Here is a 16,297-nt window from a genome sequence, read left to right on the forward strand (position 1 = left end):
AGCAAGTTGCCGGAGTTTTGGCACAACGCCGTTGTAGATACCTACGTTGACAGCAGCCCCGTCTGTGCACACAGCGACCAACTTTGTTGTCCAGTCATCCAAGCCTGTGTCCTGGAAAAGTCTCACAAGTCCGTCTGTTATGGCCTGCGCGGTTCGGTCAGCACCCAATTCAGTCAGTCCAATAAAGTCCGAAGTAAACTTTCCGTTGCTGGACACAGACACAATGTAAACGATTTCCTGCTCAGTTTTTGTGATGTCCTCAGATCCATCAAAAAGCAGCCCCCAAAATTCAGCAGACTGCAACTTGGCTCGTAACTCCCCACTGATTGTGTGAGCGATGCTCTGCATGATCCGTGTGCCCCCTTCACATGAATGATATGCACCTCCGACATTTACTCCTAGCCGCTTCAGTAAAGGAACATCCTCAGAATAGGAAGACATGGGACGTGTGTGTTTAGCTTTATGGAAGGCGAGGAGAAAAATATTAAACAGAGCTTGCCGCTGTTCTTCATTCAGCTTGTCTCGCCATCTGGCAAGTGGGTGACTGGACATATCTTCTCGGCTAGCTTGTTTATTAGCAATGGCTTGCGCCACATTCGTGTGCTCCTTGCTCTTTTCATGTTTGTCAAATAAAGGATGGTTGAAATTCTTTGAGCCTTTATAAAACGCACCTGTTTTGTCTGCTAGATGTGGATTTGAGCGGCACATCTTGCACCACATTTCAGTGTGCTCATCGTTAGCTTCAAGCCACTGCACATCTTGGAGCCACTTTTCCGAAAAAAGTCTTTTCTTCGGCTCTGGCTCCAGTTGGCGTTTCTTTGTAGGTGGTGAAATGCCAAAGAAGCTGCTTAATGTCTGTTGCTTTTTGGACATCCCTGACAGTAGTTGATAAGCAACATGTCATGTAAGGTTAGATGAGAAGATCGGTCAAGTACGCACAGGCGCATTGTAACTCAAGTGGCATTACTCATTCCTGATTTTTGTCGCGCATGCGTACCTGCGTACCAGTTATGTGCACCCCTGGTCATAACATTAGATATGAATAGTGGGTAACCACAGACGTGTCTGTTTCAGTGCTGCTGCAACAAGGCTCCTCAAAGATTGTCGTTTGTCCCCATTCAACTCACACACTGCTCCCACTTTAACATATTGGCATTTCTGAGGTGCTGGGCGGTAATTGTCAGCCAAATGGCGGCTCCTCGTTTGTTTCACTGACATTTTGCCTTTGGTTGATTGTGTATTTAACAGGGAGAGGAAAGCAAAATTAATTGGAGAGAGACCCTAATCTGTCTGCTTGAAATGTCACCCCTGTATTGTGATGCCTAAACTGACACAGTGGCACACTAGAGGCAGTGGCAGGGAGGAGAGGAATCCAGAGAGGATAGAAATAATAAAACACAAAATTAAAAGCAAAAGAGGAAGATAGACGACTGATACGAAATCAAATCGTCATTCTCAGAAATCAAAGGTGCTCAAAGACTCCATACTTGTCCCTATGGGTTTGAACCTCAACATTACAACGATTGAAAATTACCAAAAATGTATGTTTAGTTGTGTCTCTGAGCTCTGATGAGAAAATATCTATTGCAGGAGTATTTAAAGCCACTGATTCAAACATCAGAATGAAGCAGTTCTACTCTAGTTGGTCTGTAAGACTCCATGTCTAGAGAGGTATTGAAGTTTGCATGCGAGGCATAACTGAGAAAGTACAAGATGATCAAAGCATTATTATCCAGCACTCTGGAGTTCCTAGTCAGGCACTACCCAACTGGGTCGTTTTCGAAATGTCACTGCTACCCCCCAGGGAGTCCCTGAAGAACATAGACAGCCGAGACAGACCTAGAAAATTATTTTTTTATATTTCCGAAACTCACTTTCCTGCTTGCTTATCTATGACAAGATTATTTGATAGTGCCTGCTTCAGCTGTCGACTGGAAAGGGCAAGGCAAGTTGCCCTACAAAGTAAAATACCTTATTTTACCATATAAAAATAAATGTATTATTTTAGAGTTTGCAGGTTGTAGTTTTATCCCATATGGAAAAACTACAAAAACAAACTGTACTAGATGCGCGGAAAGTCATTTTCGGCAGGGGGTGCTGGCGGGGGGTGGTTAACCATAAGTAGATTAAGTGTTCATAAACCGCCACTGCCACAAAGTAACAGACTATACAAAATCTTTCTTGTCCGACAGTAAGTGACAAATTCTAAAAAGTTACAGACTATTTGTTTCTTTATAATAGGCATACATAAATCACAATCATACTAGGCTAAATATAGGCTACCATCTGGGCCTGCACGGCGGCAGGAAAAAGACGCAGATATGTAAGACACCGTGTCTCTACCTTACAATGATTTTGGTACACCAAACGTAGATTTGCGCTCTGGAGTTCGGCTGATGAACTCTGCCATGAGACCCTGAATATCCAGATGATCCAAAATGTCTTTGTGGACGTGAAGCAGTGCCATGTGTGAAAGTCTACTCTGAGTTATAGTGATAAAGAGCCAGGTTTTCAGACGGCGAAGAGCTGAGAAAGACCTTTCGGAGCCAGCCGTAGACACTGGTAAACAGAGGCACAAGTGGATCAGCTGTTCCACCTCGGTAAAAAGGCCTCTTGTTTGTGGATGTACAGCTGATACAATAATTACTAAAATGATCCCTCTCTTCATCCCACAACCCAAACATGACATAAAAAATGTCGTGGAACAGAAACAACAACCAGAGATATTTATAAGCTATCCTTTTATTATCATCGCAGTTTGCCAACAGGGGGTGCTGCAGCACCCCTAGTTCCCGCATCTCTGAACTGTACTATGGCCAAACAATAAATATCGGGGCAAGCAGCGCGAGCCTTCTGATGTCTCTGAGTCCGAACTAAAATAAACGCAGAAATTCTTCTCAGTAATGGACCAAACTACAGAATGGGGCGTTTTTGTTGTACCTGAACAGTGCATCCTCAAATGCAAAGGAGCAATTTAGATAGGTCTGGGCGATATGGAAAAAAAATCAAATATCACAATAATTTTTACCAAATACCTCGATATTGATACCGCAACGATATTGTAGTGTTGACTGTTGGTGCTTTCACAAAATATTTACACAATGACATTTTTTTTTTATAAATAATCATCAGTAATGTGGATATAATGACTAACTGGGTAAAGGCAAATAATAGAACAGTTACAACAGTCTGGTAAGTTTAGAAAATGACATCACTTTACTGTAATGCAGCCTTTAAAACCAGGAAAAGACAACACTTATGCCATATTACGATATTACGATATCCAAAATCTAAGACGATATCTAGTCTCATATCACGATATCAATATAATATTGATATATTGCCCAGCTCTAAATTTAGATGCTGGGGAATTTTTATGCCTCTGCGCCGGCAATGACTGTGGCCAGAGGCATTATGTTTTCAGTTTGTCCGTCGGTTCGTCCATCTCCCATTCTCATGAACTTGATATCAAAGGAACGCCTTGATGGAATTTCTTCAAATTTGGCACAAACACTCACTTGAACTCAAAGATGAATGGATTAGATTGTGGGGGACAAAGGTTAATGTCACTGTGAACTCACTAAACACGTTTTGGGCCATAACTCAAGAATTTATACGCTAATTATGACATTTTCAAACAAATGTCTAATAAGATAAAATTATGAAGTGATAACATTTTAAATCCAAAAGGGCAAAGGTTAACTTCCCTGCATAACTCATAATGTTCTTCAAGAACACCTTTCTTGTCATTATTCAACACCAAAACTCAGGAACAGAAGGTGAGACATTTGGTCGGATACTGACTTAGTGACACTAATCTTGAGTGCCCACCTCGAAACTGTGGTGATTGTACACATCTTCTGTGCTGCCGGCTTGAAGTTGTGTGTGAAGCATCCACGATCCCTGTTCGAAGCATTGTCTACAATTTTGTGTTTTAGCCTGTTCCTTTAGTAGGCCACCTCAAGTTTACTGGTTTTGCTGATATTGAGCTTCTGGTGATTGTCGCTGCACCAAAGCACTCTATCATTCGTCTGTACTTTTCTGTAAAAATAGTCTCTAAGTGAAGACAGCATGTTTCTCACTGGGAAATTTTCATTGGAATACAGGTCAATATAGTGATAACTTCCATTTCACCAATTACACTTAATACATTTTTAGAAAATTCCCTCAAAGTCTTACCTACATATACAATATGAGTCTAGACCGACATGGATGTAAACTGCAACTTGACTGGTTGGCGAAGTCATACAACCGCAAGGCAGCAATTCTAGTACAGTTTTGTTTTGCCCTCAGGGTCAGAGGGCAGATGCCTTTTCCCTGCATCTGAAATATAAGAAAACTTTCCTAACAATCTTGCTCATTGCTCTACATGGCTCAACACAGAATTGCATGTGCGTTGAAGATCTCCATACTTATTTGAGCAACATGAGAATTTCTTTCAAGTTTCCAGGCACAATACCTATCTTTCCATCATATACTACGTCTCCCCACAATGGCTCAACCTCTGCTGTCTACCCACCCACGCACCTCTGGATGACATGTGAAACTTGTTTAAAGCCTTGGAACCTTAGACTCACTGCTGGCGCTCATCTGTAGGGTGACCAAATGCCTTGTATGAATTTGGTCCTGATTTTCTTGCATTTGCCCCTCAGTGTATCATTTTTGTATGATGAAAAAAGACACACAAAAGAGGCAGCCATGTTATCGTCTTGTGGAATCACTTTGAACATAATTGAGTACATTCTTTGTTAGCTGCTTACTGTGTTTGCACTGAGCAACTTTCCCAAATAACCTCAGGCGAGGATGTTGACAGCAAAGGATGTCATATAGTTACATCATGCTCGTCAACGGTTTTTAATTAACTCCAGGTCTCTATCATTAGTGGCATTAAATGGAGTACACTTTTGTCCTTTTTGTTAATGAAACCATCTGGTCATCTTACTCATATTTTAAGAGATATATACATATATTTCTCCACACATCAGCGCTACCATCATAATATATATTATTATTATTATTATTAAAAACTGCTGAACTATAAATATAAATCTAAACATCTGCATTGAGTAAATACTGTAGCATTTTGATCAATCAGAAAGCATCCAAAAAAAAAAAAAAGTTTCCGACATCCATCCATTCATTCATAATGATTGTCTTTCTAGTTTGTTTTATATACAGGCAGTGAATTTGTTAAATAAATAACTTGTGGATAGAGAATGAAGAGAACTTCAGCTGATGAAATTGAGCTAAAGGGACAGGATTTCATCTCAGATTAGTAGAAACCCATAAGGCATGACTCTCATGAAGGGTGCTGGGGGTTGCTGAATCAGCGCAGCCTGGAAAAAGCTGCTCCTGAAGTCCATGGTTAGGTTCTGTAATTAAAAAAAATAACACAATAATAATATAACTAATTGGAAATCAACATTAAGATTTTTTTTGTGGGAAGGATAATTTCAACTTTGGTGGAATTTTAATTTCAGTATATTTACACAGATGGAAAGACACCCATATTTACCTTTTTAAATGTCAGTGTTATATATTTGTTTTTGCATAAATTCAGACTCATCTCAGCTGGAAATTAGTTTCCCTTTTGTCAGTCATCAGAACTAATGATCTTTGCCAAGCAGTTATAGAAGTATTTGGTAACAATTTATAAAAAACCCAAAAACAAAACATTATTAATAAATGGTAAATTGTTAGTTATTTAAACTTTAGTTAAGTTATTGTACTGTTAACAAACAATGCGATGATTTATAATGTTTGCTAATTGGGACGAGATGGGATGAGACTTTTCGTCGAGGTAAAAATTGTCTCGCGATATCGGTCACAAGTGCAGAGCAGCCGCCAGTAGATGAAGTCTGACCTCGTTGGTCTTATAATACATCTGGTTTTGAAGATGAATCTGGCTTGGACCTCTAAATTAGCGTAGAAGATCCCCCACCCTGTTTGCCAAAGTTGACTCTGAGTTCACTTTTGCAGAGAGGTAGCGGAGTTGCAATTGTACAAAACTGCCGGTAAAACCCAGCGTTAGAACGTTAGAGGGTATGGCTGCTCTCTCTCTCTCTCTCTCTCTCTCTCTCTCTCTCTCTCTCTCTCTCTCTCTCATATTTCCTATTGTCCCCAATACCCCTTTGACACACACACACACACACACACACACACACACACACACACACACACACACAGCAGCGTGCAGTTCAGTGTGGCGCTGACTCGCACAGATTGCTCTCTCTCGCTGTCTTTTTTTAAATGAGTCGGAAGCAGAAAGCAAAACCTAACTTTACTTTTAATGATAATAAACAAAGAGAAATGTTCTGTTCTCCGTTAGTCTTAAAATTGTCATAAATCAGTACAAGAGCAGCCTAGTCCCTTGTATACTGCTGCAATGAAACGCTTGGTTACGTTGTAACCTTGGTTCTCTGAGGAAAGACTATTTTTCCAGTCATATTTCTGAAGTTTTCTTTAAAATAGTGTTAAAATCTCATCTCATCTCGTTCTCGTGAACCCAATCTCATGTCTCCTCTCGTGAGCTGAGTGTCTCGTCACACCCCTAAGTAATAGTAATAGTAATTTTATCATTAGTTCAGTGTAATACAAAATAATTACTTTATAAATATAGACATTATTTGCATGGATGTTATAAAGTTGCCGCCAATGCTTATAATAATTAGTTAATGATTAATAAGTGGTTTATAAAGCATCAAGTAACATGTCTTTTGCTCCATTAAATCTTTTTAGTGATCTACAAAAAGTTGATTATTTGTGCACTGATAATAGCTGTCTAAATAACCTAAATAATGGTTAAAGATGCTTAACAAAGTATTTATTAACCATTAACAAGGTATTACAGTAACAGTTGTTACTTTGTAATAGCAATTCAAGCAATGTCTATTGCCGGGTTACACATATGTGTTGAAGTAAAATCATATGGTAATCATTGAGAAATACTTAATTTAATATATGAAATGTTATGTATGCAACAATAAACTATAAATTATAGCTTTACTAATAGTTAGGGTTATTAACTATCATGTCATTGTTTGTTAACAGTTCAGTTAACTCATTTATTGGTGATGGATAATATAAAGTGTTAACAAGCATTTTTCGCAGCTTGCCTCTGAGGTTGAGACTTACATATAAACATGCGGATGCACATTCCACACATGGCGACGACGCTGGAGATCTGAAGGGCCCTGCCACACTCTGGGCTCATCAGACAGTTCTTCGTCTGCAAGCAGCACTTGGGACAGCTTTTCCCTGAGCTTTTAGTCTTTGTCTCCTCCTGTTTCTTAGGCTGAGTTTGCACCGTGTCCACCAGCTCTCCATCGTCCCATATCTCGCTCCCACCTTTTCCCATGATGCTTGGCTTTTTTTTATTTATTTTTTAACAAAGAGCAAGTGGAGTATAATGGCTTGAGGATAGACAGGTCAGATCTGTGAAGAAATGGCATACATGTAATTGTGTGTGTGTGTGTGCCACAGTTTTACTATAGCTGAATTTTCACAGGGAATAATATGAACTACATTATGTGTCAACTTCCATGCTCTCAGCCTTCACAATACAGGCTTTTGTTTACAATAACGACATCCCGTGTCCAAAATGTCATAATGCTGTGATTTTGTTTTGTTTGTTGAGCCTTTGCAGCTCTGACTATATCAGTGAAAGCTATGAGTCAACATTTGTTCATTGACTTGCTAGGCTTTTTGTTTGGCCATCTTTGGTTATAGGAATGTTTTAATTGACGCAGGTTACATTCCTGCTTTAAACACTTCCTTAAAACATAGAGGACGTTGAATAATCGAAGAGTAATGCACAATCTAAAAGTGAAATCAATTCAATTAGACAGGCCACTGTACCCTTCTGAATCTGTTTGATGAAGATATCTTAACCATATGTATTAGTCCTTTTAAATAAGAACAGAACATATGATATGCAGAACTGTTCAGTTTCATTAAAGAAAAAGTCATCGTCCAAGTGTGAATCATTAACACTGCGGCCTAAACTTAACTCCCTTTATAAAAACTATATTGAGTGAAGTCACATTGATTTGACAGATGAACAATTCTTCCACACTGATGATCATTTCTCGTGCCAGGAGTTGAGGCCCCCTGTTTTAACTGTCGGATACAATTGCTCCCCACAGCCATTATCAGATATTAAGTGATAACCCTGATGGCGAAATAACATCTTATCTGTGCCATCCGGTGGCTCCACATTTATTACCACTGACAGTAAATTAGATTGCTGGCATCTGGAGAGTATACTGGCATTTTGAGTGCACCTTTCCATCTCATTTTGCTTTCAAAACTCCATTGGTTTTCAATCATAAGTAATGAAATTCCATCAGCCTCCTCGGCCATGAAAGCGACTAGAAAAGGAAATGCTATATGGCCATTAAGAGTAGAGAAAGCGAGTAACGATCTTACCTTTTAGCTTTTAGCGTCGCCTCTCTGTCCGTTTGAGTCTTTTCTTTTTGTAGTGTAGACTTTTTCTTAGGGGAGAGTAGTGAACACACACCTTCACCCTTCCAGACACTCACATGCTGTTATGAACAACAGGGTGTCGGTCCTTAGGTCAACCTCAGCTCACATGAACAGAGCAGGTGTGTCTTCAGGTTTAACAGGTTTGATTGCCCTGGCGTGCAAGTGCAAGTGTGAACAAAAGCTTTGCCCCACCAAATAAATTCCAGTCTCTCCCAAAATAATTGACAGAACAGGGACTCAAGCGCCAGACAGCAACTTAATTGTTATGAATATTTTCTAACGCTGTTCAATGTTTGTTTACATCAGTTAATGTTTGTAAACACAGCAATAAAACTGTCTTATATTTTCAGTTATGATAATTTGAGAAATACTTTGAATAATTATATTTCATCTATAAATTAAAGTTTTCAAATATGTTTGTAAATATGTAAATATTCCTTACATTTGTGTGGTCAAATGTATTTTGCTTTACATAAATAGATAGATACTTAACTGATGTGTGAAGTGAAATTTCAACATGTCATTTGCATAATTCCTTCAATTAATTCATCTCCACACACGGTAATATTCTCTTTCAATAGCTAATAACTATTTCTCCTCAATTGCGTGACAAGTGTGTTTCTTCAGAGTTGCTGAGGAAATGCAATCAAGCTTTAATAAATAATTACACAGAATAATTTATTGATTAGTCAGCACATTTCATTACATGATGAACAATGATGAATGAAGAAAAGCAATTTAGGAAAGCAATTAAAGCATTCCATTACGAAACGGAATCACTCACTGAACCATTCATCATGGTCAAGTAAAATGCACAATAATTCATTAGTTTTCTCTCAACAATGCATTTGAATGGGTGAATGGGAAGATAAGAAAAAGTGTGTGTGTGTGTGTCATGGGGATACTGGTGACAAAAGGAAATATCAGAAATGATCTGGCGCAAAAGAGTGGTGTTTCTTCCGTCCAAGGACATACAATGAAATAACAGCAAGAAGTCTTAGGGGCATCATCATACCAAGGCCCCATAGAGAATGTCTTTCTACAGGGCCCAGAATTTTGTGCTACGCCCCTGCTTCTGAGAACAATACTCAGTAGTTGCTACACGTTCCACTTTCTTCACCAGCTAGTCACTAAGTTTGTCTGTTGGCTGTTTGTTGCTCGCAAGCAGCGTACAGTTGGTTTATCAGAGCTTTTCAGCAGAAAACAGCTTCTTGCTGTTGCTGTGTGAATGTGGATCAAAATAAGCTGAAAAATGCTGAAACAATCAATTAAGCTGAGAGGAATTGACTGCTGACAGTAATTTACACGGAGCCAGGGTTGAAGCTACTGTGAAGTGTCCTTAAGCAAGACACTCATGGGTATTCTAGTGAACTACAGCATAACACATGCTGATTGCTATTTATTTTTTTAGCTTAGTAACCAAACAATATTATTTTGAAACTGCAAATACATACACATGCTGAAAAGAAAGCACAAACAATGAATACAAAAACAATGGGGTCTACATATGTCCACCACTTGTAACATCATGTTCAAACTGCATATTTAGTGAAGCAAATCTCAAACTCTATTTCACATTTTAAGTACTTCATCATGATGTTAGTAACAACATGCACATGTCAGTGCTGCTTCTGGGAAATGCTCACGTGGTGGCAGATTATATATATATATATTTTTTTTTTTTACACCTACGTAGGCTATATTGGGGGGATATTTTGCTCATCAGCCAAAAGAAAATTGGAAATAAGAAGCATTATTTTACTGCCACCAGGCTGTTTAAGAATTCGTAATGGTAACAAGATGCAGCAAGTTGCCAATTTACACATCCAGCAGACATAGAGAAACATTAGCATGTATTTGGAGTCCAATTTTCATTCTCCTTTTAACTCTGTTTTGGTTTCTACCAACGTCTGAGAAAAATATCTGACTCAGTATGTGCTACACGTTCCACTTTCTTCCCCAGCTAGTCACAAAGTTTGTCTGTTGGCCGTTTGTAGCTTGTCAGGCAGCGTAGAGTAGGTTTATTGGAGCTTTTCAGCTGAGAACAGCTTCTTGCTGTTACTGGAAACAGAACATTGAAAATCAGAAGCATTATTTGTCTGCCACCAGGCTGTTAACGAATGTGTAATGGTAACAAGATGCAGCAAAACTATAGTGAGTCAACTTTGGTCTGTGTAGCCCATGTGTATCCATACCACTTGGTGTAATCAGAGCTGCGTGTGGAAGCAGGACATATTATGGCATTTGCATTTTCACTTCTTCCATTTTTTGCTGTTGTCTGTTCAATTGCTCTATTGCCTAAGCAGGCAATATCCATAGACAGTATATAAGAATGGACCAACAGATCCTGTTGCTCTGGACGGAGACCAGTGAAGGATATTAGAAGCACTTTTCCGGTGATTGCTGAGCGTTACTGCGCAGCCTCCAACTGAGAGAGACGACGTAAATGTGACGTGAGCAACCTGTCTGAAAGTTATAAGACTTCTGGTAGCTGTGCCAAGAGAAATCTCAATCATTCCCAATCTTGCAGAGACGGAGAGCGTAGGTATATGTAAGGAGATAACATGGTAAGTCGAAACTGCCTGCGAGCTTCTCCTGTACTATACGATAATTCCTCTACTATGCGACAGTAAGTTGCGTGGTTATGACACAATCGTTAGCCTATTTTTACAAAAAACATCTGCTACGGAGCCATAACGTGAGGTACAAGGTAATGGAGCCTTTTATACATTGTCGTGTTTCTTTAGAAATAAACAATGGACAAATAAAGTCTTTAAACGCTTCAGATGTAAAGTTATTCGTTGTCAAAGTGACGTCAAAATGAATGGCAGTCAATGGAATGCTAACGTCGGGTGATCGTTTTGTAGCATCAAAATGGCGCCATAGGAGGTTCGAGCTCTGAAGCGAAGCTTACCCCCTTGGCAATATCTGGCAGAAACATGACCAGCATTCCATCTCATCAGAGCACAAATCCACAAAGCCACCACAATCCCAGGATGCACTCTGTCAGCTGTTATTGTACACAGGCATACATACTGTTTCTGCATTGCTCTAACATTTCTCAAACCAACTATTTCCAAGTCTGCAGGAGTCCTGAAAGTCCCACAGCCCTGAAAGAAAAATGTTAAGTTGTGATGTTAAAGAAGTAGATAAAGGAATAATATGCTACCCTTGACAGTGCATTATTCTGACTGATGGTGCACCTGCAACTTTCATTCTTTGTACAATGAACAGATGCCTTAAAACTGGTTTGCAGTCCTCCAAAAAAATCTCAACTTTATAAGTGCCATCTACACTTGTCTTTTGAAGTGTCTGAATTGAATGTAGGACTCTGCTATGCTGTTATACTTTTTGCTCTACTGGTGCTTTGCTCATTTAATGTCATTCTAACTGAATTTAAGCTAACATGTCACAAAGTCTGCCTCAGTCCTGTCTTCCCCATTCTGTCCCTCCCTTTAGCCCATTCCCACTGCATTGCCATTCTCCATTCATCCACCAGATGCTCTCAGACTTTCCCACCTGTCCTAGTCACCTGACTCTCACATTCACCTGCTCATTTGTTTCCACTTTACCTCATCAGCCCTTCAGTATATAACTAGTATATAAATGTCTCGTTTCCACTCGTATTCTGCCAGATTGTCAATGCTGCTTCTCTCCTCCCTTTCCACCCATCTGAATCTGAATGTGTTTTATGTAAAGGACATAGATACAATGTAGGTTCATTGTTTTGGAAAATGTATGTTCACCCCAACATTCTGAGGAGCAGAGCAGTTTTGACAGATTTTCACCCAGGTTTTATGTCCCCTTCCACCTTAAGGTGTTAGTTTGGATTATTTGAAGTGGGGTTGAATGAGGTACTTCTGCTTGGTCAGTGTATTACCTACAGTAGATGGTTTTCCAATTACCGACACCAGGTGCGATTCTAGGATCAGACCTTTAGGAGAATGTGACACGGATACAGTGCCTTGCGAAGCGTTAACCTGCTAAATCAGTAATTTCATTATCTGATAATCTCTGAGTGTGACGGGGCGCATGGCTGCCGTCACGGTAGCGATGCGCTACCTATTTTATCTCAAGGACTGAGTGTAAAGGTTGCCTGTATAGGTTTGTTTAGCGTGTTAATATGTTCTGTTAATTACCACGCACTGTTGTCAAATCATCTCTTAACCTAGTCATTCATCTAATTCCCCATAGTAATCCCGTAGCTTTCTTGCACAACCAAAATAAAGTTCATGATAATAATATTAAGCCTACTGCTCCCAATAAGTGACAAAAGAACGCCTTAACACGCAATAACATTTTCCTATTGACTTTTTTGTCACTTATTGGGAGCAGTAGGCTAGATGGAGCCAGTTACCTCCAGGATCAGTGCTAAGCTAGGCTAGCAGTGGGTGCGTCAGACAGAGTTACAACACACACGGAGATGAGAAGGGTATGTATGGACTTATCTAACTCTGGGGGATACAGTGAATAAGCTAAAGTCCCCAAAAGTCGCCGTGTTCCTTTAAATAAGACTGCAGACATGAAAGCTAAGCAATGTACTTCTGTGGGCCGGGGTAGCAACAAAACCTTTTTTAGCTACTTTGTTTGAGTGTACACTATATATAGAATATTTTTGCTGCGTTACTTTGCTTTCAAACAACTCTTTTCGGCGGGGAACTGAAGCGGTTATATACTCTCTTCAAAGCCACCAGACTCCTTTGACCAAATCAGTCATTTTACCTCGCTGACTTGATTGGTTAGTTTGTGTTATTGTGTGAATTTGGTGTTTTAAAAGAATAAATGTGGACTCACCAAATAACTGTTTTTATTCAAAGGAGTCTGGTAGCTCTGAAGAGAGCATAAATAACGGCTTCAGTGTCCCGTCACGGCAAGGTTAAACAGTAAAATATTCTAAATATAGCGTTCACTTAAGCTAGTATTGATTTTTTTTTTTTTTTTTAGGTGGCTAAAATAAGTTTTGCTGCCCCTGTCCACAGCAGAACGTTGTTTAGCTTCTGTGTCGGGACTGCCTGCTTCTCCAAACTGGAGGCGTGCCAACTGCCAATTACTGTAGGTAATCCACTGACTATGGACAATTACCCTATCCCTTTAAACTTGAGAGTTGCTGGGGGACATTTAACAGTAAGCAAAGTATTTTTGCAGTATTTACACAATAGAAAATGCTTACACTAATAGAAAGTAAATACAAAATGTTAAGGAAAAAAACACTGCTGATTATGCACCAGAGACCTTTAAAAGTTATAAATGATTGAGCTACAGATCATTTGCACTGCAAATTATTACATCTTTGGAGTTTAATGCACTTTTAGTAATCAACACAGCATTCAACCTCCCTTTTTAAAGATTCTAGTCAGTTGCCCAGTAGAGAACATGCTCTTAAATGTTAGTAGTAGCTTGAAAAAAGGCACTACCAAATGAATGTAATGTCAAATATAAAATGTAGTTCAGTCAGCCAACCCCTGTGGAATTAATTAAAAGACTCTAATTTTGTCACTACCTTAATGCTCAGCAAACCAATATGCATTTGCAGTAAATGTTGCTATTAAAAATGAAGTGGAAAAATTTAGAATAATACAAACTCCAAAACAAAACTTAGTCTAAATACTTTTAAACATATGTTCAATGAAATGCTGCTTCTTTATGCCTTTCATTCCTGTTTAAATTAATTACAGTTAGGTGTATTTTTGTTCTTTTAGTTTTTACCTTTGACATTAAATGTTACTTTCATAATAATGATACTTCTACATTACATTATACTAATTGCACTCTGTTTCTTTAATTTGAGCTTTGCAATAAGTGGAGAAAAAAAAGAGTCTGTACACACACACTATAAAGCAATTCAGTGTGATTTGCTATAGCTGAGTAGTGTCCATTATCAGTTTATTGTCATGCTAGAAACGATTCAGCGGAGAGCCGTCGTAACTCCTGTGCTACTTCAGAACCGCAACTTAATTTAAGATGGTTATTTTCTCAGGTTATTGCCTTTTCTGTGTGGAAATATATTTTGTTTCATTCCACTGCTGTTCCTCGTGGTTTTATTAAACTGAAAATCTTAGAGAAATTAAACAGAGGGAAAAAAAATCACAGCTATTAACTTTTCATGTTGGAAATTTAGCCTTGAGAGGACTAGCCTCTTTCGCTTATGTTCATTTCAACTGTCCAAAAGTACTATTCTCCAGCTGACAATGTCTTCTCTTTTGTTACTGTATCATTCTTGACTCTGTTTACATGCTCGCCATCATTCTGCTGTAACATTGATCTCTTCTGTTGTTTATATACTATCCGTACATAATAGCGCACCAAGCCTTATCTTGTATTCTCTACTTGCACTGTAACTATGTTATCATTGTTTGAACACGTATGTATTTAGTTATTTTATGGACATATATATCCATACATACAGTATATAGTAGGTTCTGTGTTGCATCTGAACAGAGCAGACTATTGAACGGCTGTCAGACATGCAGATGTGAACTTGATCATCCCTGAGGGGAAGAGGCGGTAATAAATCCAGCTATTATGCCATGTCGACTCTATCAATTCTGCTGCAACACAGATGTGAAAAACAACCAAGACATTTGTAGGGATATGACAGGCAACCACGTCGTTGCACAAAAGGTGACACATTAAATAATGTTAAAGAAAAGCTGAGATAGATTTGTGTGCTGAGCGAGCCATTGTAATGTATTAAAGAGTTATTAATGCTTACCCACGTGAACAGAGTCAAAATACAATGATACCTTTTGAGCATTGGTACAAATTTGGCTACTAAATACCAACATGCTGTTTTGACATTGGTTTGAAAAGAAAGGGAACAGCTATGCGGTCGCCTTCCTATCCTTGTGCATCAGCTAATACAAAAAAAGTAACTGCCTGACGAGGAAGCACATGCTCAGCTTATATTCACAGCCTGAGGTTAGAAGTGAGTTTGACCACATATGAAACGCACCATTTAGCCCGTGTTTGCCATTCCTCCTTCCACTCAGCATGAAGATAATTGGATATAAAACATCAGTGAAAAGTCATAGCTCTCTCCTCCCTCTACCCCTGCATGGCCTCCCAGCACAATAAAACACAGTTAAACCTTATCAGCGGCGCTTTAAATGTGGTGGACAGAGGGAGACGGTTCAGTAGTCCATCTTATAATTCATGTGAATACAATTCTCACTGACCTCAACCCCTGCTGGTTTCTTTATGTGCAAAGAGGACAATCTGCAGTTTGCAATTACTTTGATAGCAACCATTTCTCGTCTCTTACTCTCTGACACTTTTCCCTCCATGATGAAGGTCTATATTCTGTGTCTCAAAAGGATAACTATTTGTCTTACTAACTTACTCCTTATATTGAAATTATTTCTATTGTGATTGGAATGGAAGTGGAAACAATTTGGACTGAACTTTGAAGGGTCGTTATTGACACTACTGTTACTAGGCATTCAAATCCTTGTTTGACAATCCTGACATAATTGATGAAATATATTTGACTTGCATGTCATGTAGGTGTGTAGCTTCTAAAAAAAAACAACCTCAACCCACATACTCAAAATGTATATTAAAAAGAGAATACATAGTTTAAAGCTATTGATTCATTCCAATGAGCTATAAAACTGCATGATATTAAAAGTAAACATCACCACCCCTGACTTGAAGATACAGTAGTGAAACGTCTTTGGATAAGTGTTTAATAAGTAAAGTTATCAGGTTTTTAAACTGGAATTATCTCTCTTTATTCTATGAACTGTTGGGTGGGTGGATCCATTTATTTAGCTTGAACTCAGATGATGAGATCATGTGTATGGCAGATGTGGAC

General features: G+C 38.9%; 1 long non-coding RNA gene across 1 annotated transcript; it reads right to left on the bottom strand.

Moving 5' to 3' along the window:
• Positions 1–4,947: 4,947 nt before the first annotated feature.
• On the bottom strand, positions 4,948–8,610 carry LOC116061491. Its single transcript, XR_004107728.2, has 3 exons — positions 8,428–8,610; positions 7,135–7,434; positions 4,948–5,372 (listed from the first exon to the last, which is right to left on the bottom strand). It is a non-coding gene; the product is annotated as an uncharacterized LOC116061491 (long non-coding RNA).
• Between the last annotated feature and the right edge of the window lie 7,687 nt (positions 8,611–16,297).

Source organism: Sander lucioperca, chromosome 22, assembly GCF_008315115.2.
Source record: "Sander lucioperca isolate FBNREF2018 chromosome 22, SLUC_FBN_1.2, whole genome shotgun sequence".
Taxonomy (NCBI): domain Eukaryota; kingdom Metazoa; phylum Chordata; class Actinopteri; order Perciformes; family Percidae; genus Sander; species Sander lucioperca.